Below are 26,565 nucleotides of genomic sequence, written 5' to 3'. Positions count from 1 at the left end.
TCACACAAGGATTTACAATATCTCTGTCAATCATTTACCAAACTTCAAAAAGAGATTTGGAAAGGGAGGGGCCAAGATGGTGGTATAGGACGCTTGTTCCAGCTCCTCCAACTGCCCGCCACCACCATGAGCTGCCACAGCTAGTGCATTCCCTAGTGGGTCCCCCACAGACAAAGATTGCAGCTATGAGGGCTCATAGAGCTGCTACCTGGCCCAGGTGGGAGTGATTGGGCGGCCACTTCCTCAAAGTGGCCCGATCAAGAAGGTGGCGGTGAATGGGTGTTCTGGGCCCACCGAGAGTGGATAGAAGAGGTCTCCACCCCCTTCCCGGGGACCACTTGCCGGAGGTAGCCACTGCAACGGGCCAGGCATCCAGTGAGCCTTATCTCGCGAGGGTGGCCCACCAGGGTGCAATGGCCTGAGTCATAAAAGGCTATAAGAGAGGGGGACAGGGAGCGTAAAAAGGTAGGTCCAGTACCATTGCTCCCAAGGACTAGCATATATTCACTGGCTGGTAACTGTTCCTAAATAAAAAGCCATAACCTATTCAGGTTACATAGAAAAGGAAGAAAGAAATGGTTGTCTATATATGGTTCAAACCGGACGAAGGTGGGGGGAATTTCTCCTTAAGAAATTAAAGCCCTCACACACTCTTGCGGGTGTCGTGCTTCATCATCGGGTGTTGCTCCTCGTGGCGGTGGCGCTGCTGTCTTCCACTGGCCCAGCGAGAGGGCTCTTTGCTGGAGATATTTTTAGGAGACGCCGCAGTTGTGCATGTGGGTGTGTGGGCCTAAAAGGGATAAGTGCAAGTGTATTCAAATTACCCCCCGGTACCCTGAAGTCAATTTTTATTCTTAGGTCTGTGAGGTAAAAGTAAAAGAATTTATACAGGGGAGATGGAGCACCGCCAGTAACAAATATAGTAGAAGTCAGGGTAATACTCTGCTGCTCTCAGTGCCCGTGTGTGTTCGTGAATGTGTGATTAGGTCAACATGTTTTGCGCTAGGAAAAGCGTCCTTAATGGATCCTAGTGCGTGCCCTGCCGCTGATCGGAAGCCGGCTTCCGACCAGCGGTAGGGCAGGTGGGCAATTACAAAGGGGCGCACTAATAGCCCCCTTTGATGCTGTGGGGATTCGCTGTGGAGGCACTCCATTCTATTGGAAGGGGTAATAACTTGAACACGATTAAGATGTTCCCATGAACGCTATGACGTATACTCACCTTAATAGAGGTATCATAGGAATATAGGGAGTTCTTTTTCCCTGCTCCTAGTTTTATTCGCGAACACACATTTCAAAGTCCTGACAAAGCGCACTAGGATCCTTTAGGGACCTTTTTCCCTTTTTAATACACTTGCACTTATACCTTTTAGGCCCACACACCCGCATGCAAAACTGCGGCGTCTCCTAAAAAGATCTCTGAGAAAGAGCCCTCTTGCGGGGCCCGTGGAGGACAGCAGCACCACCCCCACGAGGAGCAACGCCCGATGATGAAGCATGACACTCGCAAAAGTGTGCAAGGGCACTAATTTCTAAAGGAGAAATACCCCACCTTCATCCAGTTTGAACCTCTTATAGAGACAACCATTTCTTTTTTCTATTTCTATGTAACCTGAATTGGTTATGGCTTTTTGTTTAGGAACAGTTACCAACCAGTGAATATATGCATTGGCCTGAGAACAGCATTGCACATGCAAGGTGACCCACTGAGATGTGTGTGAGTGGCCGCCTTGCCCATTGATATCGACCAGCCATGCAGTGGAAGGGACTGTGCCCTCCACTAGAGAAGCATCGGGGGAAGAGCTTCCCATCTTGGAGCCACGGCAGTGGAGTTGGCCGTCCAGTGAAGACTGTGCCCTTCATCACACTGTGGTGCGCCCATGGGCAGTACTGAACGCCGGAGGTGGCCCGCTGAGTCCGGAGGTGAGTGGCCACCTACCCCACTGACATTGACTGGCTGTGCGGCGAGTAGGACTGTAGTCTACACTACAGCTGTATTGGGGTAGGAGTGTCCTGCCTTGGATTTGTGAAGGCAGCTTGCCAGCGGAACCACCCATGGCATGTGTGCCTGCCTACCCTGCATAGTGTTATGCAGGCCAGAGGGAAATGTAGCTGTTCAGGGACGCAGGGTGGACTGACCCCCTATGCTGACTTGAGATGTGGCTGACCCCTCCTCCTGGTGCACCAAGACACACCTTGTGCTGGTCCCTGAGACTGGAGGTACACTATGGTAACAGCGCAGGGACAAAAAGACCAACGTCATAAAGGACATGCTCGCATGCATCTCAGGGGTACAGATTGGAGATGGACCGCAAACCCGGCTGTGGTCAACGGCACTGGAGGGCAGAGAAGAAGAGGCCCTGCTAACGAGGACATTAATGGAGGCCCTCTTCACTTCCCTATGGGAGGGCATCCAATGGATGAAGTACAAACTCTCGCATGGCCTCAAAGATGTTACAGACCCACGCCAAAGACCTGGAGAATCGCTCTCGCAGGAGTAACATTCACATTCAAGGAGTGCCACGGGGGCTGAAGGCACAGACGTAAAGTATTATGTACAGTCCCTCTTTTTTCATAATTTAGACACCGGGAGGCTAGCATATAGTTCGGCAGGGTACATAGACCTGGGTACCCTAATGCTGGTGGACATTGTCCCCCAGACATCCTAGCAAGCGTCCCCAACTTAAAACATCCTGCGCAAACCCAGGCCACCCAATCAGTGCAGTTTTGCAGCAAATAAATCGCACTGTTACAGGACCTCTGAGCTTTGACATTACAGAAACACAGAACCTTTTGGCCTGCCAGAGTTCCTCAAAAGTAAGGGGGTCTCGTAGTACAGCCAGGGTCACCCATTTCATCTAATCTTCCGCTGGGACGATGCCCTACACCAACTCAAAACCCTAGTACAGGCCCACCAACATCCCGGAGGACGCTGACAGGGAGATTCCCTCATGGGCTCCTCAGTTTCGGGAAAGGCGCTCACAATACTGGTGCCAGGTTGGAAGGTCGCCCATGGGGCTCCATATGGACTCAGAAACTATGGCTATGGCAAGACAAGTGGTGCTCAATAGCCTGGTGGCGATATGGAATGCGGCAATGAGACACCAGCTGTACTGTTGCAGCATGCTCCTGATGGCACCTGCAGCGGGGTCCAGAGTCACAACCCTAGGGCATTGAATGCAGAGCATCATGACCCCTGTTTTAGGATTAACCACATACCTTATGCCCCGAGCCTGGCATAGAATGAAGTCATGCCACTACCCAAGCCAATACTTCTCCTCCAATCCCACTCAGGTGGGAGGTGGCTATACTGTCCCCCCATTCTTTTAAGGGCTCCATAGGGGACACAATTACTGAAATCCAGGGGAGGCTTCTGGCATATTGCATACAAGTAGGGGGCTCTCCTTTGCCATTGCTTTTATCTATGCTCTGAACGACAGCCAGGAGCCAGGACCAATCGGTCTTGCTCAGAGGGGACCATAGCCTGGTGTTCAACAACGAGTATGATAGATAGGGCCAATGCTTTGGACAGACGAGTGCCGTCTCTGAGGGGGGTGTGCAGTGGTTGCAAGATGTGGGGTTGAAAGACCTGTGGAGATCAACCCATCCCCACTGTCGGGACTACACTTACTGCTGCCTGGCCCTCAAATCTTCTGCCAGGATAGATTACTTCTTTTAACCCCTTCCACGCTCATGACGAGCTGGGCTCGTCATGCAGTAGCCTGCTCACACGCTCATGACGAGCCCAGCTCGTCATGAATAATGGGTTTTTGAAAATCCCAGCGCATGGTTGTAAATCTGCGAGCATCGATGCGGTTAATCACTGACACTGCAGACGGATCTCAGTGGGATCGAGATGGAGCCTAGAGCTCTGTCAGCTCATGCCGCCTTTACTCTTCTGGCCTTGGAGGATGTTGGATAGTCTACTTTACCAGCAGTATCCAGTCCAGAAACTTACATGCGTCATCACCGACTTGTTAGGTATTAATGACACCCGAGTACCAGGGCCGGACTGGCCATAGCGGGCACTGGGCATTTCCCCGGTGGGCTGCTAGGGTGGGGGCCGATTTTGAGCCCCTGGGGCCGTTTTTGTTACAGGGCCGTTTTTGCAGCTTTGCTGCAAAATCGGCCCCTGTAACAAAATCGGCCAAAACTGGCCCTGGCAAACAGCTCAGCCGCTCCCAGGGGGGCCGGACGAGCTCTTTGCCAAGGCCAGTTTTGGTTCCCATTCAGGCCCTGCCGAGTACCACCAGTGCCATGCTATGCCAGATATTGAAGGCTGTGGTAGGAGATGAGCTCATAGCCACCTCTGCTGCCGACAACAGGGTGTGTAAAGATAAAAGCAGGGACCTGGAGGGACGGGTGCAGGAATTGGAGGCCATTCATAAGAACACAGGAGCCTGGCGGCAGATGGAGACCACTGTATCCCAGTTGTGTAGCTTAGATCAAGACAGAGCAGAATACATGCTGCTCCACCTTAAGCATACCTTTTAACATGAGGGGCAAATGTGGCGGACTGCTTGCTCATAAGCTCCAATTAAAGTGCCAGGCAGAGAGGGCGGTTGAGATCTTGACCCCAGTTGGCACCGAACCACTGATGATGAGGGTATAGCGCCAATTTTAGGGATAACTACACTGTGCTTTACGAAGTCCAGGACCTCCGGGTGGCTGATGCCCATGAGTATCTTCGGGGCTCTAATAGCCCCCGCCTGGTCTTGCGACAGGTGTATTCGCTGGAGGTGCCCGTTCGAATAGAAGATGGGATCTCAGCTATAGCCTGCCTGCAACTGCTCAATTCCCCTGGCCGAGACCATTTCACTGCTCTATTCTATAAAACGTTCTGCCAGATCAAAGCACCGACAATTCCTTCACGGATACATGGACCCTCCCCCTCACCATGCTGATGGCCTCGATCTCTGTGATGCACAAGCCTGGGAAGGACAGGCGCAGCTGTGGCTCCTACCGGCCTATCTCGCTCATAAATATAGTTGCCAAACTCTTCACCAGCATCCTGGTGGCACAATTAAACCCTTTCGTGCCAGGCCTGGTGGATTCAGACCAGTCCGGATTTTTCCCCCCACCGACACGGTTGGGACAACACCAAAAGGGTCCTACACCTAGTGGGTAAGGTGAAGTGTTTGCAGCGAGAGGTGATGCTCCTTGCTATAGAGGCTATGAAAACAATTGACAGAATGCATTGAGCCTATCTGGAGTCCACCCTAGCCCACTTTGGTTTCAGCACCAGGTTTAGAAATTGAGTGCTCACCTGCTATAGTGACCATAGAGAGGGGGTATGGGTCAATGGCCTATTCTCGGCTCCCTTCCCTATATGCTGAGGGACCAGCCAGGGCTGCCCATTGCCCCCTTACCTGTCCTCGGCATGGAGCTCATGGCACAGAGAATCAAAGACCGTCCTCGGATTACAGGGGTGCAGTTCGGAGGGGACGTACCCACCATCAGCTGGTACGCTGATGATGATCTGGTCGCACTAGACCCCTTGCAGTCATTGCTGGCATTCCTGGTCGAATTAGAGGGGTACAGGAAGGCATACGGTTTACTCATCAAGCTCCAGAAATCACAGACCCTGAACTTGTCGCTCACCCCTACTTTTTGGGAGCAGCTAGCTGCACAATACCCTTTAACATGTGTTGCTTCCTGAATAATGTACCTCAGAATCCAGATCACTTCTGCAATTCAAGACCCGGTTCTTCACAGCCACCAGAGTGTATTATGCCAAGTCAAGACTGATCTCATCCAATGGAGGAACTAAACCTTTCTTGGTTAGGAAGAATAACAACATTGAAAATGACAATTCTCCCTAGGATTCTATTCTCATTTCAGGCCCTTCCACTGACCACCCCTGTGGGCATGGTCAAATCAATGCAGGGGGATCTCAGGCACTTTGTATTGGAGGGCAAATGCCCTCGCATACAATGCAACCAGGCTCAATGTCCCATGGCGGAGGGCGACTTAAGAGTCGCTAGCCTATTGCTGTTACCAAGCAGCCCAGCTCTGCTTTGTGGTGGAGTGGAGTTGCCCAAAAACTGAAAAACATTGGTGCTTTATGGATTGCGCCCTAGCGGGCGAGCACCTCAGGGAAAATTTCCTGCTGGTAGCAGAAGTATAGAACCTGTGGCCTATACTCCTCCCCGGTAACTCTCACTCTGCTGGTGGTCTGGGCTAGAGTTACCATTCGGAATGGACTGACTTCCATCTTCTCTCTGCTCATGCCCATATTGGAAAACCCTGACTTTGCTCCAGGCCTGTATCAAACAGCTTTTTCAATGTGGCAATAAGCCAGCTTCAGGTCCATCGGACACTTCTCAGAAGCAGAAGGACTGATCCCTTTCGATCAATTGAAAACTGAGCGGCCTGAGGTTCCTGAAAAGACACTAGGTTACCCACCCCGACGTGCACAGGGGAGCACAGAGGGTACTCGCGCCCTTAGAGAAATGGCTTCTTTTCAAGGATGGAGATAAGTTTATCATCACTGAATTATACTCCCTCCTGCTCCTACCCCTCACTGAGGAAAAGACACTGGGCCAGGAAAAGTGGGAAATGAGCTGGGGCAACCTCTGACCCACAAAGACAGGGGGGGGGTGTTACTACAAGGCACGCCACACAGAGGGCGTGGAAACTGCCACCAAGATAGCGATGTATTGGTATCTCACCCCGTCAGGCTCCACAGGTAAAATCCTACTCACCTGGCACACTCCTCCATCTACTGAGAGATTGTCTGAAACGGATGTAATACTGGGATACAGTCCTATTGGACGTAGACTCGCATCTTGGCACACAACCTTTCCTCTGAAATCCAGGCAGGGTAGACCCTTCATTCTGGCACGACGCTCCAGACAACGCGGCTGCATAGGCTGTAGCGGATCCTTGGTATGGAAAAGATAACTCTGTCGACAACCCATAAGCCAGAGTTGTACCGGGAGTTGTGGGCCCCGTATATAACATTGCTCGCCACAGAGTTTCGTGAAATTACATTTACTAAATATCTCAGAATGTTACACTTGACGGCCCCATCACATGGCATACACAGAACTGACTGACACATCAGCAGGGACAAATGGTTAATGAGGGTAGGAAATAATAGGTGCACGTTATTGGAGTGAGTATGAGGGAGAGGGCATGGGGGGCTATTTGGGTATTCTTTTATTCACTTTCATAGTTACCTCTTAGATGCTGCTCAATACACAACTAGTCCCCTCAGGGCGACACCGTTAATCACAACCCTGTTTGTATTCTTCCTGCTCTGAAAAGTCAATAAAACAGAGTTGAACCATAAAGGGAGATTTGGACACTTTGGTATTTCCCAGGGACACTACTCTAGTGTAGTAAGTGGATGCCTTATTATTGGTTACTTTTGGTCACTGCAATGTTGATTCTCTCTATTGACCTACCAGATTGGCTATGAAGGGGCATAAGCCTTCTAAGAAGAAACTACAGATTTGCCTCCCTCGAGTGCGATACATTGGTCATGCAATATCAGCCAGTGAGTGTCACCTGTTACAAGAGCAAATTGAAACAATCCTTAAGTTACCCCATCCAGTGACCAGGTGTGAACTCTGTTGATCCTGGTCTGTGCCACCATGGCAAAGCACTTGCAAAGTGCTTTCAGAGACGACACTCAAGCCCTTGCAGTGGTCTAAAGAGGCAAAAAATACAGTTGTGCAAATACAATAAGCCCCGACCTCTGTGTCCATTTTGGGGTTCCCTGATTAAGATAAACCCTTTACTCTGTATTGTCATGAACGAAATGGGCTTGCTGTTGGATTGCTGGTACAGGATTATGGGTACTAGAAAAAGCAGGTTGCGTATTATTCTTGGGGCTTTGGACCCAATTGCGGCTGGGCTCCCTTCGTGCCTCCACTCATGTAGCTACTGCAGCCCATCTTGTTGAAACCTCTCAAAAGATTGCATTGACAAGCACTGTAATTGTTGCTGTGCACCATGCTGCTGTTGCTCTTCTTCACCTCAAAACCCAGCACCTCTCTACTACCAGATTGTCTCGATATGAAACATTGTTGTTGTCTGCGTCTCACATTACCTTTGTTCACTGCCCCAGTTTAACCCCAGCCTATTTGATGCCAATGCATGAGGAGGGACGATCTCTTGGTTGTGTTGTTGCAGACACACATGTAAACAAGCCCCTGATTTCACTGACACTGCCATGCCAAACTGTGCATTAATGTATTTTGTGGATGGTTCAAACCTCAGAAAAGCTAAAGGTGTCCTTTTAGTGGGTTACACTGTCTGTACTGTATATCATATTGTTGAAAGCTGCTGCTCGTCCATTGTTAAGTCTACTCAGGTAGCTGAACTCAAAGCACTCATTCAAAACTGTATTTTGATCAAGAAAAAAATGGTAACCATGTATGATGGCTCAAGGTATGCTGTTGGAGTGATGCATGATCTTGGGCTCAGCTGGATTAAATAAGGATTCTTGACATCTGCTTGCACAACTATTAAGAATGGTTTATATGTACTGAAGTTGTTGAATGCTTTAATGTTACCCCCACGAATAGCGGCGATGAAGCGTGCTGCCTACTAATACCCATATGATTCAGAAAAGGGGGTGGTGATGAACAGAGTGCCTGAATTAAGCAGACCACTCTTACCTGTGGCTCACTGGTTAGAGGCGGCAGACCCGAGAGCAGAGGACGGCCCGGGACCAGGGTTCGATTCCCGGCGCGGCAGGTTTCTGGACCAGGGTCAGCGGACTCGATAATTCTCTAGCCTCGGTGCCCACTCTGATCAGCGATCACACTCGGCAACTCTGGGCATTAGCTTGCCTCATCTTCACTAACGGCCCCACCAGACCGCCGGGGATGCCTGGTCTCACCCTGGAGATACCCATTAAGGGACCATCTCTCAGGGAAGCCAGGAAGGGTTTCGCAGCAGTCGAAGCGCCTTGGGACCCTACGGGTAAGTAGTGCGCTATATAAATGCCTATACATTTACATTTACATTTACACCCTGTCCAAAGATCAGGGCTTGATCCATCACCGTTTTTTAGCTCACTGCACCATCCCAGCTCAGAACTTGGCTATATGCAAATTAGTCTGTTCCTGTCCCAGTGCATGATGGGAACTGGGCAAACCAAACTACCAAGCCAATTCTTATACTGGGAAGGAAACAAGCTACCGGGGACCGGTTTCTGGCAATTCAGCCTCGTCGGCCCGGCTTGCTTGAATCCTGATGGTGCAATGAGCAAGGGACTCACATCTGAGTATACCCTTCCACGCTTATGGTGGACAAAATGATTCAGAAAAGGGGGTGGTGATGAACAGACTGCCTGAATTAAGCAGACCACTCTTACCCTGTCCAAAGATCAGGGCTTGATCCATCACCGTTTTTTAGCTCACTGCACCATCCCAGCTCAGAACTTGGCTATATGCAAATTAGTCTGTTCCTGTCCCAGTGCATGATGGGAACAGGGCAAACCAAACTACCAAGCCAATTCTTATACTGGGAAGGAAACAAGCTACCGGGGACCGGTTTCTGGCATTTCAGCCTCGTCGGCCCGGCTTCCTTGAATCCTGATGGTGCAATGAGCAAGGGACTCACATCTGAGTATACCCTTCCACGCTTATGGTGGACATAATGATTCAGAGAAGGGGGTGGTGATGAACAGAGTGCCTGAATTAAGAAGACCACTCTTACCCTGTCCAAAGATCAGGGCTTGATCCATCACCGTTTTTTAGCTCACTGCACCATCCCAGCTCAGAACTTGGCTATATGCAAATTAGTCTGTTCCTGTCCCAGTGCATGATGGGAACAGGGCAAACCAAACTACCAAGCCAATTCTTATACTGGGAAGGAAACAAGCTACCGGGGACCGGTTTCTGGCATTTCAGCTTCGTCGGCCCGGCTTGATTGAATCCTGATGGTGCAATGAGCAAGGGACTCACATCTGAGTATACCCTTCCACGCTTATGGTGGACAAAATGATTCAGAAAAGGGGGTGGTGATGAACAGAGTGCCTGAATTAAGCAGACCACTCTTACCCTGTCCAAAGATCAGGGCTTGATCCATCACCGTTTTTTAGCTCACTGCACCATCCCAGCTCAGAACTTGGCTATATGCAAATTAGTCTGTTCCTGTCCCAGTGCATGATGGGAACAGGGCAAACCAAACTACCAAGCCAATTCTTATACTGGGAAGGAAACAAGCTACCGGGGACCGGTTTCTGGCATTTCAGCCTCGTCGGCCCGGCTTGCTTGAATCCTGATGGTGCAATGAGCAAGGGACTCACATCTGAGTATACCCTTCCACGCTTATGGTGGACAAAATGATTCAGAAAAGGGGGTGGTGATGAACAGAGTGCCTGAATTAAGCAGACCACTCTTACCCTGTCCAAAGATCAGGGCTTGATCCATCACCGTTTTTTAGCTCACTGCACCATCCCAGCTCAGAACTTGGCTATATGCAAATTAGTCTGTTCCTGTCCCAGTGCATGATGGGAACAGGGCAAACCAAACTACCAAGCCAATTCTTATACTGGGAAGGAAACAAGCTACCGGGGACCGGTTTCTGGCATTTCAGCCTCGTCGGCCCGGCTTGCTTGAATCCTGATGGTGCAATGAGCAAGGGACTCACATCTGAGTATACCCTTCCACGCTTATGGTGGACAAAATGATTCAGAAAAGGGGGTGGTGATGAACAGAGTGCCTGAATTAAGCAGACCACTCTTACCCTGTCCAAAGATCAGGGCTTGATCCATCACCGTTTTTTAGCTCACTGCACCATCCCAGCTCAGAACTTGGCTATATGCAAATTAGTCTGTTCCTGTCCCAGTGCATGATGGGAACTGGGCAAACCAAACTACCAAGCCAATTCTTATACTGGGAAGGAAACAAGCTACCGGGGACCGGTTTCTGGCATTTCAGCCTCGTCGGCCCGGCTTGCTTGAATCCTGATGGTGCAATGAGCAAGGGACTCACATCTGAGTATACCCTTCCACGCTTATGGTGGACAAAATGATTCAGAAAAGGGGGTGGTGATGATGAACAGAGTGCCTGAATTAAGCAGACCACTCTTACCCTGTCCAAAGATCAGGGCTTGATCCATCACCGTTTTTTAGCTCACTGCACCATCCCAGCTCAGAACTTGGCTATATGCAAATTAGTCTGTTCCTGTCCCAGTGCATGATGGGAACAGGGCAAACCAAACTACCAAGCCAATTCTTATACTGGGAAGGAAACAAGCTACAGGGGACCGGTTTCTGGCATTTCAGCCTCGTCGGCCCGGCTTGCTTGAATCCTGATGGTGCAATGAGCAAGGGACTCACATCTGAGTATACCCTTCCACGCTTATGGTGGACATAATGATTCAGAGAAGGGGGTGGTGATGAACAGAGTGCCTGAATTAAGAAGACCACTCTTACCCTGTCCAAAGATCAGGGCTTGATCCATCACCGTTTTTTAGCTCACTGCACCATCCCAGCTCAGAACTTGGCTATATGCAAATTAGTCTATTCCTGTCCCAGTGCATGATGGGAACAGGGCAAACCAAACTACCAAGCCAATTCTTATACTGGGAAGGAAACAAGCTACCGGGGACCGGTTTCTGGCATTTCAGCTTCGTCGGCCCGGCTTGATTGAATCCTGATGGTGCAATGAGCAAGGGACTCACATCTGAGTATACCCTTCCACGCTTATGGTGGACAAAATGATTCAGAAAAGGGGGTGGTGATGAACAGAGTGCCTGAATTAAGCAGACCACTCTTACCCTGTCCAAAGATCAGGGCTTGATCCATCACCGTTTTTTAGCTCACTGCACCATCCCAGCTCAGAACTTGGCTATATGCAAATTAGTCTGTTCCTGTCCCAGTGCATGATGGGAACAGGGCAAACCAAACTACCAAGCCAATTCTTATACTGGGAAGGAAACAAGCTACCGGGGACCGGTTTCTGGCATTTCAGCCTCGTCAGCCCGGCTTGCTTGAATCCTGATGGTGCAATGAGCAAGGGACTCACATCTGAGTATACCCTTCCACGCTTATGGTGGACAAAATGATTCAGAAAAGGGGGTGGTGATGAACAGAGTGCCTGAATTAAGCAGACCACTCTTACCCTGTCCAAAGATCAGGGCTTGATCCATCACCGTTTTTTAGCTCACTGCACCATCCCAGCTCAGAACTTGGCTATATGCAAATTAGTCTGTTCCTGTCCCAGTGCATGATGGGAACAGGGCAAACCAAACTACCAAGCCAATTCTTATACTGGGAAGGAAACAAGCTACCGGGGACCGGTTTCTGGCATTTCAGCCTCGTCGGCCCGCCTTGCTTGAATCCTGAGGGTGCAATGAGCAAGGGACTCACATCTGAGTATACCCTTCCACGCTTATGGTGGACAAAATGATTCAGAAAAGGGGGTGGTGATGAACAGACTGCCTGAATTAAGCAGACCACTCTTACCCTGTCCAAAGATCAGGGCTTGATCCATCACCGTTTTTTAGCTCACTGCACCATCCCAGCTCAGAACTTGGCTATATGCAAATTAGTCTGTTCCTGTCCCAGTGCATGATGGGAACAGGGCAAACCAAACTACCAAGCCAATTCTTATACTGGGAAGGAAACAAGCTACCGGGGACCGGTTTCTGGCATTTCAGCCTCGTCGGCCCGGCTTGCTTGAATCCTGATGGTGCAATGAGCAAGGGACTCACATCTGAGTATACCCTTCCACGCTTATGGTGGACAAAATGATTCAGAAAAGGGTGTGGTGATGAACAGAGTGCCTGAATTAAGCAGACCACTCTTACCCTGTCCAAAGATCAGGGCTTGATCCATCACCGTTTTTTAGCTCACTGCACCATCCCAGCTCAGAACTTGGCTATATGCAAATTAGTCTGTTCCTGTCCCAGTGCATGATGGGAACAGGGCAAACCAAACTACCAAGCCAATTCTTATACTGGGAAGGAAAAAAGCTACCGGGGACCGGTTTCTGGCATTTCAGCCTCGTCGGCCCGGCTTGCTTGAATCCTGATGGTGCAATGAGCAAGGGACTCACATCTGAGTATACCCTTCCACGCTTATGGTGGACAAAATGATTCAGAAAAGGGGGTGGTGATGAACAGAGTGCCTGAATTAAGCAGACTACTCTTACCCTGTCCAAAGATCAGGGCTTGATCCATCACCGTTTTTTAGCTCACTGCACCATCCCAGCTCAGAACTTGGCTATATGCAAATTAGTCTGTTCCTGTCCCAGCGCATGATGGGAACAGGGCAAACCAAACTACCAAGCCAATTCTTATACTGGGAAGGAAACAAGCTACCGGGGACCGGTTTCTGGCATTTCAGCCTCGTCGGCCCGGCTTGCTTGAATCCTGATGGTGCAATGAGCAAGGGACTCACATCTGAGTATACCCTTCCACGCTTATGGTGGACAAAATGATTCAGAGAAATACCCATATGGCAAAGTGTCCCAGGGGGGATGCCCCTACTGATTCAGCCCCCCGAAAAGCGGCCTTGTCACAAACCACTGATGCTGATGTGTATGTTGTACAGATTAGTTTGTTTCCCATTGCATCCCTGAGAGATTTGTCTCTTCTGTTGAGACAAGCCTCTGAGGTTCTGAACCACCCACCCTCTTCATTTGCAAGTCCACCACTGCCTAATGCTGCTGCCATCACCCATTGCTGTTACAACCTTCACTCAAGGTAAGTGGCTGTCTCCTGGGTACTGCCTCTTTCACTTTTGGTGTGTAATGCAGCTTTCTAAAAAAACGTTCCTGTATTGTATCTGTCATTGAATGGACCTGCAGTTCTGGACTCTGTGAGGTTCAGGGCTTTTCCCCTGCTGCAGGCAGTTAAGGACATACAGGCTCTGATTACAATGTTTTAGGGCCCCCTATAACAGTGAGAGTGGCACTGTGGCCTCTTAGCCTCATGCATTCTCCTCATCAACTATGCCAGATGGCACTTGCATACTCTGCAATGGAATTTGAAGTTCCAGTGGGCCCAGCATCAAGGCACCCTGTTTGACACCATCTGGATCTTGAAGAAGAAAGCTCATGATTTGCAGTAGTGGATGCTCAAATGTAGTAGGCCCCTGTCTCTTCCCCACCCAAAGCTGACGGTAGTGACAGACGCCTTACTGTTATGTTGAGGTCATCTTGAGGAGGTGGAGATAAGAGGACTCTGGTCTCCTCCACCTCCTCAGCAATCGGATGGAACTGTGACCCATTCCCCTGATTCTGTGGTACTGAAAATTCTGGACCTGTGTTATAAACATCGTCGTATCATGACGATTTTGATATCAGCAGACCGAGAATGGCTAGTATACTATGCACAAGCATTTTCGTCATATTCGAGTGACGATTTCACCCTGAAACCAAAGATTCCGTCCTGAACCCTCGGGTTCCATTTTGTGAACGACAGCCATTTTGTGATTGCCCTCACATAGGCCGGTGACTAAGGCCAAAAACGAGTCTGAAGGACACGTACACCTTTGCTGACTCCTGCACGACCTGGGCAAGCTGACTCCATTGCCCAAGGCCAAACCTGTTCGGTCAGTTCCTCTCCCAGTGGCCGAGCGAGATAGTATCAAGGCACAACATGCCATAAACCTTTCATCGCACACAAACCACGCCTAATCTTACACACACCTGTCCCTGTTTCTTTCTTTATGACTTGCTTTACGAGGAGGAGGTGCCCGTTTTTATTGGGGGTTCGTCGATATCTGATGAAAATACTGAGCCTCGCCGGGAAATTGATTGTGGGCAGGACAAACTGAAATATGGGCTTGTCATCATGACTCTGCTTTTTCTTTGTAGTGAAAATACGTGAATGGTCAACTGTAAAATAAGGAATGTTTGCCTGAAGCATAATATTTTGTATAAAAAGAGAAGGCTGGCTTTGTAAGATTGAGCAGTCTCCTGAGAATATACACCGTGTTGTACTTCTAGGATACCTGTTACTGGCTGCAGCCAATAAACTCGATCTTTGACTTCACCTAGAAGACTCTGTGTTTCTGTAGTCTGAAACAGGAAGGACTCGAAGTCTTAGGGTGTACCCCTGGCACCACTGGGTTCCGAAAAACCCAGTACTTCAGTTGGCGCCCAACGTGGGGCGATATCAGCGGTACCGGTCCAAGCCAGAGGTTCGTGAGGAGCTTTGTGTGAAAATTCTGAAGGAAGGCCGCCACTTCATCGACCCCTGTATGTCGACGTGGTCCGAAAGTCTTTGCTGCGAGGTTCCCCGCTTCCTAACGGCTACGAAGGACTGCTGCCCTGACTATCGCCCTGTTTTGGACCCTTGATGATTGGTAGAGCGAAACGATAGACGAGTCTTCTGGTGACGTCATCGATACCTCAGTTAAGTATGAGTGGAGCGTCTCCCGGTCCTTAGTTTGTTCTTAGTTTGGGTATCCCCTTGGGATCTTTGATTTGGAACTTGCAAGTACCAAAGCCGAGGGACTCGTGTATTCACGAGACTATCGTATTCGATAACCCTTTGAAGTTTGAAGCTAGACTAGAGAGCGAAGATGACTTGGAAATTTGTTTTGTCTTGGTTGCAATAGGGATTCCCGATTGGAGGACTCGTGTCCGGTTCCTCCGATTGGAACTCCGACCTATGAATTGTATGTGAAACATGGAGTAGGGCCCATCACATATAATGAAGTATGGATCCGATACACCAGAAAAGATGGTGTTTTAAAGTGGCCCCAATATGGTAGTTTTGACACCGAAGTTCTGGATAATTAAGAGGTTAAACTCTTTAAGAAGAAAGCCCGGCCGGCGATGTTTGACTCTTTCCGCCTATGCGTAAGGAAGCCAAACAAAAAGAAATTAAATTAGCGAAGAAAAATAAGAGAGAAAGGGGTATCTCGATAATGCAAGTTGCTACGCAGTATAAAGATAGCGAAGAAGAACAGGCAAGTGAGCAGTTGCACAGGCAACGTAAAATGGTAATCGATAAATGTTATCCAGTTTTGCCGCCTCTTCAGCAAGATGTAGCAAAAGAACTTGAAAAAGACCCCCTAATGTCACGCCTATTGAGTTCGCCACCCCCCTATGCGCAGAGTGCTACAGCACCTCCGCAACCTTTAGTTGTGCAACCTCCGGTTATTGTGCCACAGGTTCTTCCACAACCGCCAGCTCCCCTTCAGTTGGCTCCTACTCCTATGGCACACCCCTCTCAAGGGCCGCCGACTTTGCTACCTGCTCCATCTGCACTTCCTACGACTTTGCCTACTGCATTGACTGCCTCTTCTGGTATTTCTTCTGATACTGCCTCTGCGTCTGCCTCTGTTTTTCCTCCTGTTCTTTCATCGACTTCTCCCTCTGTTCGACAGAGAATGACTGATACCGTTGTTAACCTTCTATCTCCTTTATTTGGAGCAGCAAGTATGACCCCTGTTTCAGCACGCAAACAGTTGCGTAGTCAATTGCCTGATTCTAGAGAGCGGGAGATATTGGATCATTTGGCACATAAATGGGTTACAGACCCGATAAGATATGAGCTAGAATCTGTTATGGATGTCTTCAATCAATGGGAAGCACCAAAGGAGAGATATGTCTTTGATAAAATGTGTGCTTTTCTTTGTGAGGAATTGGAGGAAAATGATTTGGAATCCAATCCGCCTGAGTTGTGTCGTGTCCGGTTCGAGTTTGCAAAAGGCACGATTGTGGGTTCTGACGTTAAGAAAGCAGTGGCGACATTGTTGTCGTTTAGAATTGAGGGTATCTCTCAGTCGTTGTTTGAGCCTGATTCCTCCGTTAGAAAGAAGGTGAGACAATATCCCATGAGAGAAGTTCCCCCAGTTTGGAGAGAAGGGGACCCAAATGCTAATCCAGCCATTCCGCCACATTTTCAGCGTGTTTGGGTACATGTTCCATGGAAGCGAGCTGAAGTCTTGGCCCTCAAACAGACATTGCCTGATCCCCGTAAAAATCCTGCAGGGTATTATAAGGAATTGTCACAAACTACAGGCTCATGCATTATGAATTTAGCTGACATAGACATGTTGTTTGGAAATGTTGTTCCACAGCCTTTATGGGGAAAAATTTGTCATGCGGATCATGATCAGGAGTTAGGTGACTCATGGGCTAATATTAGTGCTGCAGATGGCCGACAAGTTGGTGGTGCTAAACCCGAGCCTTTAGTAGCAGACCTTCCTGGTAGGATTATAAATTACATGAGGACTTTAATGCCTGCGATGCGTGTGAATTGGGACAAGTTGTCTGCATATAAGCAGAAGAAAGATGAAACTGTGTCTGATTTCTTCACCAGGTTTGAAGAGACGTTTGTCGACCACAGTGGTCAAGATATGAGTACAGAAGGTGGTCAACGGTTGTTCGTTGACAAATTTGTGCACAATTTGCTTCCCGAGTTGTGTAAGAAATTGAAAGATTCAGAAAGTTCTTGGGCCGTTTCCTCTTCAGCACAGATATTGGCTACTGCACAGTACTACGAAAATAGGGACAAAGATGAGAAGGATAGAGCAGACAAGAAAACTAAAGAGTTAAAAACGAAGGTTCTTTTACAACAGGCGTATCTGCCACGTGGTGGTCAGAGTAACTATCAGCAACCTCAACAGTTTCAGAGGAACTCGCAAAGGTTCGAGTATCCTCAACAGCGTGTCCCTGTAGGTCCCAATCAGTGTGCGTATTGCAAAGAAGAAGGTCATTTTAAAAGTAGCTGCCCTGCTTTGTTACAGCGCATGAATGGTGTCCTTAGCACAAGAGGTCAAGGTATTTCTCAAGCTCCTAGAGGTAGAGGACGTGGAAATTTCCCCCAGAACGCGCGACCTTTTCCCCCTCAAAATTCAATTAATAGTTTTGATCAGCAGAATAACGCGTCTGGTAGGACTGCTCAGTACTATGCTGATGACTACTGTGCAGAAGATGAAAATATGGAAGGTAATGATTGTTAGGACAGCCATAGACAAAGAGAGGGAGTTGTTTCAGTTCCAGTAGATCAGAGTGGACCTTATGTTGAGGTGATTACATCAGGTGTGTCAGAACCTTTTCTGTTGGATACTGGTGCAACGAAGAGTTCTATTATGCAATCTAAACTCCCTGGCGCACCTTTGTCTGGCGAAATGAATGTTTCAGTAGGTTTTTCTGGCGCCCCGGTTAGGAACCCGATTTCTAGTCCTATGTCCCTTTCCGTTGGACCTTGTGAATTCGAAGCACCCCTTATTCTGACGACAGGTTGTGGTGAGAACTTGTTAGGATTGGATCTGTTGAAAAGATTGTATGCAACATTGTACTGTTCCCCTTCGGGAGTGCAACTTACACTGGGTAAGAAAGTGGTCTCTCCAATGTATTTGTCGAAGGATGAACTTCCGACAGAATTGACTTCTCTTCCTAACGTTCTGTGGGCTACTGGTCCTAATGATGTGGGTCTCTTGGAAATACCGCCATATGTTGTGACATTGAAATCCAATGTTAAAATGCCACGAATTCCCCAATATAGAATTTCTAGTGAAGGTGAAAAAGCGTTGCTAGCGATCATTTACGATTTCATTGAAAAAGATGTAATTGAAGAGACAAGAGGCAATGTTTGCAATAGTCCTGTTCTGCCTGTTTTGAAACGTACTGACCCTTCTCAGCCACCTGTTTACAGGTTTGTGATTGATCTTAGAGAAGTGAATAAAATAGTTGTGCCACAATTTCCAGTTGTTCCTGATATCACTGCCCTATTGACTATGATTCCAGCTTCCGCTACTTGGTTCTCGTGATTGACTTGAAGAATGCTTTCTTCAGCATCCCGATTGCCGAGGAGAGTAGGGATATTTTTGGCTTCAGTTTAGGAGGCCGAAGCTTCCGCTTCAAACGCGCTCCCCAGGGCTACTGTGAAAGCCCATCGATATATAGTTAAGCTTTAAAAACACAGCTTGATACGATTGTTTTACCAGATGGCGCTACCCTTATTCAGTACGTTGATGATTTGCTTGTTGCTGCAGATACTGAGGAAATATGTAAAGAAGCCACGTTGTCGTTGTTACGTCATTTGTCTGATTTGCACCACAAAGTGTCCCTTTCAAAGTTGCAATATTGTCGACAAGAAGTGACCTACTTAGGTCATCTCTTGTCGAAGGAGGGAAGGAAACTGACCCCAGAAAGAATTCAGGCAATAGTGAAATTGAGTGTGCCAAGGACACAGAGAGAAGTACGTGCTTTCTTGGGTATTACATCATACTGCAGACAATGGATACCAAATTTTTCTTTGTTGGCTAAACCTTTGGTGGCGTTAACCTGCAAAGATACACCGACTCCCCTTCCGTGGTCTGAAGATTGTCAGAAAAGTGTTTCCGAATTGCGCAATGCATTATGTTCGGCTCCTCTGTTGGGTACCCCCGACTACAGTAAGCCCTTTACATTGTATGTCCATGAGAAAGAAGGTTGTGCATTGTCAGTGCTGACCCAGTCTTTTGGGGACAAGCGGCGCCCATGCGCGTATTTTTCGTCGACTTTAGATCCGGTGGCTAAAGCGTTGCCGAGTTGTTTAAGAGCCACAGCGGCAGCAGCTGTTTCTATTCGACAGTCTGCTGGTTTAGTGATGAATAATACATTGATTGTGATGGTTCCACATGCAGTCGACATATTGTTAAACAGGGCCAAGACACAGCACTTAACTAGTGCTCGATTGTCAGGTTACGAGTTGACACTTTTAGCGAGTCATGTACACATAAAGAGATGCAACACGTTGAATCCAGCTACGTTGTTGCCGATTGTAGCAGAGACAGATGCTTCTGAACAGCATGATTGCTTTCTCAGAACAGAAGAAGAAACGAAAGGGAGAGTAGATCTTCAGGACATTCCTCTTGTGAAGTGTGATGGTACCTTATGGGTGGATGGTTCATGCTTCAAGCTTCCGAATGGTGATACGACTGCAGCATATGCTGTCACGACTTTGCATACGATTGTTGAAGCTGCACGTATCCCACATAATTCAGCTCAAGCAGCAGAGTTGATTGCACTTACGAGAGCGTGTGTGTTGTCGAAAGGAATGAAAGTGACCATATATACCGACAGCCAGTATGCATTTGGTGTGGCTCACAGTTTTGGACGATTGTGGAAAGAACGTGGGTTACTTACTTTGCCCTTACAAGTTGCGATAGTGAAATGTAGTGCACACAAAAAGGTTACTGATGATGTTGGTCGTGGCAATGCATTTGCTGATGAAGTCGCAAAAGAAACAGCAAGGGGTGTGATGAGTCGAATGTATGTTGCAGGCCCTGCAAGATGGGTTGGTGACGTTGGAATGTGCGAAGACACGATAGAGAGTGTGAAGTCTATTCAAGCAGCTGAAGCTACAGAGACAGAGTTGAGCGTGTGGAGAGAGAGTACGGGTAAAATGGATGCAAATGGTTGTTGGGTTGAATTGTCAGAGCATCAGCGATGGTTGCTACCCGATGCGTATGTGCTTGCAGTGGTTACAATGGCCCATGGAATGGCTCATATCAGTGTGAAAGGGATTTGTAAGTTGTTGGCCCCGGTATGGCAAAATGCTGGGATTCCTAAGTGTGCAGAGAATGTGGTCAAGAATTGCATGGTGTGTCTGAAATACAATCCGGGTAGGGGAACCCCAACTCCAGCTGGTCATTTTGCGCCTCCAACGTATCCGTTCGAGGCTTTGCAGCTAGATTTCATCCACATGGAAAGGTGCTACAATTTGAAATACGTACTCGTTGTTGTTTGTGCCTTTTCGAGATGGGTAGAAGCATATCCCCTGAAAGACAACACTGCCTTATCCACAGCTAAAGCCCTTGTCAAAGAATTTTTCCCTAGGTTCGGTTTGCCAAGAATTGTCTGGAGTGACAATGGGAGTGAATTTGTGGGTCGATTGATGAAGAAAGTATGTAAAGGGCTAGGTATCCAACAAAAATTCCACGCTGCAAATCACCCCAATCAGCTGGACTAGTAGAATGCTACAACGGCACTCTAAAACTTAAATTGGCCAAAATTCAAGCGAGCTTTGGTCTGAAATGCCCTGACGCTCTGCCTTTAGCACTCCTATCAACAAGAATGACTGTGCATTCGCGAGTGGGACTTAGTCCTTATGAAATAGTGTTCGGCCGTCTGGCCAACATATGGGGAGTGCCAAGGCTGACAAAATTCAGTGAGATCGAACACCCTGTACTGCTTGACTATTTGTATGAATTGACGGCTAAATTGCGTGTTTTACACCAACAGGTTCACGATACTCTGCCTCAGGTCTCTGAAGCTCCAGGACATCCTATTGATCCTGGATCCTGGGTGCTGGTCAAGAATTTTCAGCGGACAAAGAATGACCAGGCCCGTTGGACCGGCCCCCACCTAGTCCTTCTCTCAACAAGATCAGCCGTTCGAGTGGAAGGAAAGAAGAACTGGATCCACGGCGTGCATTGCAAGAGGGTCCCTTTGCCTCTGCCGTACGACCGGTGGGTCCAGGAGGGTATCGCTGACTCAGAGACTGAAACTGTGCCTCGTTTTGTGCCTTTCAGCGATGCACGTGTAAAAGGAACAATTTCTGAACAAGAAAGTGACAATCGTTTGCAGGAAGCTGTGCCACCGACAATCCGATTGGACACTACAGAGCCTGAACTGTTGTTCCATGACCAGACATTACCGGGAAAAAGACGCTATAACCTGAGGCCGAGAACTATGGACTAATAAAAATTTCCTTTTCTTTGCTAATTTTTGAAAGAGCAGCTCTCTCATCTGAGAAACTTTTTTATTTTTGTTTTTCGAACCACCATCCGGGTTCAGCTGTAGGGTCGCGGTTGCATAAGTCTTTGGGGTGCAGCCGAAGACGTTAGGTCGACGGTTCTGGTTGGTCTAAGGGAGTTGCCCTGGACTGACAGAAGCATTCCTTAGCATAGAACACCCTACCATCGCGAGCAGCAATTAGAGAGGATGGAGTTTTTCGAGATGGAGAGACCTGCCAAACAGATGAACTTTAAAGCTAAAATATGTGGAATGATGACCAAGAAAAGCTTTTTGATATTATGCATTTTTATGTTGTTCAGTGTAATGATGTTTTTAATAGGCTATGTTTTATTCTCTTTTCGAGTGACATTTGCACCCACTACACAGCCCATACCTCCTCCTACTGTTTCCTTGCATTCTTTCCACCCTTTTCCTGAACATGAGTCCGTTAGGAGATTAGAGTTTATTAATAACTCCTTCGTTCAGCTTTTACACCAACACCAACCAGTAATGAACACGACTAACTGTTGGGTGTGTGGTCTTATGCCTCACACAACGGACAAAGGTATCCCTTACCTGGTCCTGCCTTTCAGCCATAATGGTTCTGTGTGGACATACAGAACAATGTTCATCTACGCACATGAAGTCTCCCCCCTATGTTCTGTAAAAGATAATCTAAAGAATAGTGCTCTAGTTAAGGGTATAGTAGATATGATTAGGGAAGATACTTCCTATGAGACTATCCCGAGAGATGAGACACTAGCATATATTGGATGGAACGTGACCGGATATGGAGTTACTCTGAGTGAAAAACAGCGAGCTAAGGGATCCTCCCCGATTTGGATTATACCCCATCAGGGTCACCTATGGAGTACCTGCACTGAAACATATGTTGTTGCGTCTCAGACTTCCCCTTCGTTCCTAGCAGCTAAGGGTACCTATTTCATTTGCCATTATAGAGCCTATACATGGTTGCCCCCTGACTTTTCGGGCACATGTTTTGTTTCGTTCCTGTTGCCTCCCACCTACACAGCTGCGGCAGATTACCACAGACAAGGATAGTTAGAGGTGTCTTCAGTAAAGAAGACACTGCAGGACAAGAATTTGGAGACTTCGTGAAGGGTTTTCTGCCGTTTTGGGGACCCATGGTTAACAGTAGGAACATAAGGCAATTGACAAGGGTGGTTGAATCCACCATAGTTGAAACTGCCGGTGCCCTGAGTAACTTGACTGCTGAGCTCCAGTCGGATCGTCTTATGACCCTTCAGAACAGGGTCGCGTTAGACGTCATCCTTGCAGACCGAGGTGGGGTATGTAAAGTGATCCAATCGAGTTGCTGTGTTTTCATTCCAGATAACGCTCCAACAGTATACCAGGCCATTTCCAAACTGCATAAGATTTCCGAATCTATTCATGTGGATAAAGGAGATTGGTCATTGATGGGATGGCTCTGGGGGCTGTTATCCGCCTGGGGATGGAAGATTCTGATGGTCATTGGGATGATCTTAGCCATTCTTTTCCTGTTCTGTCTGTGCGTACAGTGTAGTCCTGCTATATGTGGCCTCTGTGCTACATCGTGTGTAAGGAAACCTGTATCGAGGGACGAGCTAAGTAATAGGATGCGGCTACAGCAACATCTCAATGACTTTATGAATATAGACCTGGACTCAGATTAGCGTGAGTATAGGTTATTGACTATGTAAGGGCAAAAGGAGGATCTGTGGTACTGAAAATTCTGGACCTGTGCTATAAACATCGTCGTATCAAGACGATTTGGATATCAGCAGACCGAGAATGGCTAGTATACTATGCACAAGCATTTTCGTCATATTCAAGTGACGATTTCACCCTGAAACCAAAGATTCCGTCCTGAACCCTCGGGTTCCATTTTGTGAACGACAGCCATTTTGTGATTGCCCTCACATAGGCCGGTGACTAAGGCCAAAAACGAGTCTGAAGGACACGTACACCTTTGCTGACTCCTGCACGACCTGGGCAAGCTGACTCCACTGCCCAAGGCCAAACCTGTTCGGTCAGTTCCTCTCCCAGTGGCCGAGCGAGATAGTATCAAGGCACAACATGCCATAAACCTTTCATCGCACACAAACCACGCCTAATCTTACACACATACAGACCATACGTGCATCATCCGCTCCGTGTAGTGTGTTCGACCTTTGGGAAACCCCACCAGCGGCAGGAGGGGGGAGTATGGGGCTATTGTGCGATCCATTCTGTGGAAGCGTGACAGACAGGCATGTGCTGTCATCACCTGGAGTGGCTTGGCCTGAGGTGGCGCCGCCCCTGGTAATAGCATGCGGTGAATGGTTGGAGTTTGAACTCGCCCGGCTGCTGTGAGCAATTCCCCTTGTGCCCGGCCCGCTGTCCATCGTGATACCCATTGCAGCTGGGCAGCCAGGAAGTAAGCCTCAAAGGACGGGGCAGCGAGTCCCCCCTGATCGAGAGGTAGCTGCAGTTTGGCAAGGGCTATGTGCCTACATCTGGATCCCCAAATGAGGGTCTCGAGCAAGGTGTTCACCTCCTTGAAAAAGGAGCGTGGAGGAATTACTGGAAGGTTAGAGAAGTAGTACAGAAGTCATGGAACAGGGATCATCTTGGCAACTGCTATTTTCCCTGTAACCGCCAGCGGAAGATCCTTCCAAAAGTGTATGGAGGATCTGATCCTAGCCATCGCTCTACGGTAGTTACCCTCGTAGCTGTCCTGAGGTGTGTGTGATACAATCGGACCCCCAAGTATCGAATTGCCTGTGAGCTCCAGTAGATATTAACGTTGCTGAGCCGCAGAGGGCACTGAGGCATGGCCTGTACCAGTGGATATATGGTGGATTTTGACCAATTGACTTTGAGCCCCGCCACTTCCTCAAAATCCAACAATATGCGTAATATAGGGGAGAGGTCCGCCGCTATGTCTCGAACATACATGAGCACAACGTACGCGTACATGGACACCATATGAGTGGTGTCGGCAATTGGGATTTCCCACCCTTCACCCGCGGTGCGGAGGTGGATCGCCAGAGGCTCCATCGCTGTGGTGAGGAGCAGGGGGGAAAGTGGGCATCCCTGCTGAGTGCCCCGTCGCCCGGGATTGGGGTGGAGATGAGGGCCCCCAGTCGCGCTCTGGAGGTGGGCGCAAAGTATATCAGCTTGGTATACGCCAGGAGACGAGGCCCTACCCCCATGCGTACCTGAAACAGGTACGGTCATGAAAGGGTATCGAATGCCTTTTCGAGGTCCAAAACCAGGCATGCTGCTTGGGGAAGCGGTCTCGTATCTAGTCCTGCACATGGAACAGTCGCTGTATGTTGTAAGAGGTGTTCCTACAAACCCGTTATGATCTGGGTGGATCAGTTTTGGGAGGACCATGGCATACCTGTCTGCCAGAATTTTCCCATAGATTTTATAGTCCGCGGGCAAAAGAGCTGTGGGCCGATAGGAGCCTATTTGGTGGGGGTCCCTGTCTGGCTTGAGAAGAGACACTATAACCGACTCACACATGGACTGGGGTAACGCGCCGGTATCAAGGGCCGCTTGAAATTAAGTCACCATCTGGGGTACCAACTGGGCCGCAAAGGTGCGATAAAACTCCAGCGGAAGGCCGTCTAGGCTGGGGGCCTTGCAAGTGGCTAAAGCCCCCATCGCCTACTCAATATCAGTCGCGCCAATGGGCTCATGAAGTTCCAGCCGGTCGTTGCGATCAAAACAGGGTAGCTGGTGCCATCCCAGGAATTGGGTAAGGACTTCCGCTTGTACCCAAAGCGGGGCTTGCATATAGCAGTGTATAGTGCCTTTGGAAGACCTCTAAAATGGAGGCTTGTGAGTGAAGGAATGTGTCTGGGCCACTCTGGATGGTCGTGATTGGCGGGAGGGCCTAGTCTTGCTTGACGAGCCAAGCTAATAGTGTGCCCGCCCTGTTTCCTTCTTTGTGTGCCCGGGCAACATACGCCACAAAGTTATACCAACGCATGCTCGCATATGCCTCTTCATATGCATTTCTGGCATCAGCGATTTGAGCCGGCATGGCCTTGGCTGGGTTCGTCTCTCTCGTGAGTGCGGCCAAAGCTAGCTAGTGTTCTCTTGGAAGTAATTACATACATGTTCCGCCTGAGTTTGTGTAAAAACCGGGTCATCTAGACAGTCCTTGGGGAGGTGCCAAGTGGGGACAGTAGGGCAGGGCGGGCGCCATTGAAGCGTGATTGTGTGAGCGTCATGGTCTGACAGGGTCCCTCCTAGGTAGTTGGAGTCATAAATAATGGGCAGGAAAGTGGGGGAGCAGAGAAAACTGTCCAATCGTACCTTGAGGTCATGGGGCAACGAGTGAAATGAGTAGAGCCTGGTGATGGGGTTCCGCGAGCGCAAGTCATCTATTAGGGACAAGTGTGCAGCCCATGTTGCAAATCGTTTCGCCTGCACAGCAATGGCAGATGCTGGGTGGGGGGGGGGAAAGGGGTGTAGGATCTGTCCAGTGCTATATCTTGCACGCAATTAAAGTCCCCTCCCAAAATCCAGGGGGCATGTGCATATGTACTTAACGGGAGGGAAAGTGTGTCCCAGAATTTGCCTTGGTCTGCTTTGGGTCCATGTCTACTCCCCAGTAGCACTGGCTGTCTGTCTAGAAGCCCCTGCAAAATGGCGTAGCGTCCATCGGGGTCAACGGTGCGGGATTGCTCTAGGAAGGGGACACCAGGCTGTATCCATATAAGGGTACCTCAGACATAAGCTGAATGGATGTATGACGTTACAACGCATACTTTTACAACGCCTACCTTTACATCGCAAGTTTTACAACGCATACCATTACAACGCATAATGCTTTTGGGCGCTGGATAGTGAATAGTTTAATTTACTATTCCAACTCCAGTCCCCGTGGATAGTAGGAAAGGTGTTGGATAGTACATTAAAC

This window comes from Lissotriton helveticus, chromosome 5_1 (assembly GCF_964261635.1).
Source record: "Lissotriton helveticus chromosome 5_1, aLisHel1.1, whole genome shotgun sequence".
In the NCBI taxonomy this organism is placed as follows: Eukaryota; Metazoa; Chordata; class Amphibia; order Caudata; family Salamandridae; genus Lissotriton; species Lissotriton helveticus.
This window is presented reverse-complemented; position numbering follows the sequence as displayed.